Consider the following 2,372-nt stretch of genomic DNA (forward strand, 5'->3'; position numbering starts at 1 on the left):
TATGTGTATGTATGTGTGTGTGTGTATATGTGTATGTATGTATATATATTTATATTTATATATATATATATATATATATATGTGTGTGTGTGTGTCTTATTTAAAAATAATAATAATAATACAACAATGCTCTTTAGAGACATGAGGATCAATTTAAATTATATTACAAAATGTACTATTTATTAATATTAATATATTTATTAATAGATTATGCCAAATTACTTGCAATATTATTTCAAGAATTTCAGCCTTTCAGATTTTATTGTCTTTCTTTCTTTCTTTCTTTCTTTGGTAATGCTTTACAATAAGGTTCATTAGTTAACTACTTTAGTTATCATGAACTAAGCATGAACAATACTTCTACAACATTTATTAATGTATTATTAAAATCAAACATTGTGCTTGACAACATTTGTTAATGCACTGTGAATTGAACTAACTATGAATGACTGTATTTTCATTAACAAAGATGAATAAATACTGTAATAAATGTATTGTTCATGGTTCATTCATGTTAGTTAATACATTAACTAATGGAACCTTACTGTAAAGTGTTACCCTTTCTTTCTTGTAGTGGTTAAAGAAATATAATTTAAAAAAGAGATGATTTTACATTAAATTTAGTCATTATCTTTATTTGTACATATATTTTACAGAGAATATTGTCCATAACCCGTCAAGAATACAGGCAACAGTGTTAAGGGATCCTTTCAAATGCTAAATGTCTGGAAGAGAGGAATCATGTGCTTCTGTTTGAGCCTTACTCAACATGTCATTAACCCATAAAGAGGAACAGAAATGAATGTGAGCGTCAGAGTCAGAAAGTCACCGCAGTGATTGGCTGCTAGAATTAAGGTAGCGCCACAGAGGGGCTTAAATTTTAACTTTTCATTCAGTACATGACTGCAAAGTGCAACTAATTTCTGTTGTGTAATAACTGGAACATCAGTCATGACGTTGCAAGAACGGTCTTGATGTAGAAAATGTGGGCTCTTGCAGTCAGATCAAAGTCCACAATTTCAGGTGATTTGGTGCTGCGGTACACATGGCAAACACATAAAGTACAGGTGTATCATTGACTATTTATAACACTTATATCACCCTAGTGCAGACAGCAGCAATTGTATGTGTTATTAAAAGTTACATTAGCACTGAATGCTTTACACACTTGATCATTTTAAATATTTGGGTTTAATCAGTGCATGAAGGAAAACTTTTCATTCAGTACATGACTGCAAAGTGCAACTAATTTCTGTTGTGTAATAACTGGAACATCAGTCATGACGTTGCAAGAACGGTCTTGATGTAGAAAATGTGGGCTCTTGCAGTCAGATCAAAGTCCACAATTTCAGGTGATTTGGCGCTGTACACATGGCAAACACATAAAGTACAGGTGTATCATTGACTATTTATAACACTTATATCACCCTAGTGCAGACAGCAGCAATTGTATGTGTTATTAAAAGTTACATTAGCACTGAATGCTTTACACACTTGATCATTTTAAATATTTGGGTTTAATCAGTGCATGAAGGAACACACTTGAATACACTAGTTACTTTATGTCTAAGACATGCTCAACACTATATAGTTCTAAATAAAGTTTCTTTATTGGCAGTTATTATTCCATGAAGAATCTTTAACAATCGTGGAAATTTCACTAGGTTCTTTATAGTTGAAAAAGGTTATTTAATATTCTTCACACTAAGAAGAAAAAAAAATTATTTTAAGAACGGTTCACTAAAAGGTTCCTTGGGGAACCAAAAATGGGTTTTCTATGGCATTGCTCTAAAAAATTCCCTTCTTGAAACTTTATTTTTAAGAGTAAAGAACAAAGACCGCTGCTAAAATGGCCCTCTGGTTTCACAGAGTCAGTCTTATTTTCTTGCAAGGCCAAGACAGTTGATTGTGTTCTGTTGGTTATTGAAACTAGATATATTATAACTTTAAACAAAAGTGTCGACCCTTGAAACCCATGAACTAGTACCACATGTACTGCAATGGCTGATCCTTGCATTAAGTGGCTTAAGTTGGTTATGTGACTGTCTCACCAAAACTGATCTCTTGTGTTAGATCTAATCCTCTTTAATAGGCCTAGTCCCTGATCAGAGTCCTCAACTTAGTCCCGACACTGTCAGAATACGCAAATTACTACGTCAGTGTGTGTATGTTATTGCACCCTATCAATGAACAATCTCTGCTGTCTTCTGGAAACTGTAATGTAGTGTGATATAACAGGGCAAAGAAATGGTAATTTCCTGTTACTTTTTGCAAAGTATCACATAACTGACTTAGGTTATTTCTTGCTATTTCTCAGCTATTTCTTGTTGTGCATATATATATATATATATATATATATATATATATATATA

The sequence above is a fragment of the Sinocyclocheilus grahami genome, unplaced genomic scaffold, assembly GCF_001515645.1.
Source record: "Sinocyclocheilus grahami isolate Dianchi unplaced genomic scaffold, SAMN03320097.WGS_v1.1 scaffold130.1, whole genome shotgun sequence".
Classification (NCBI taxonomy): domain Eukaryota; kingdom Metazoa; phylum Chordata; class Actinopteri; order Cypriniformes; family Cyprinidae; genus Sinocyclocheilus; species Sinocyclocheilus grahami.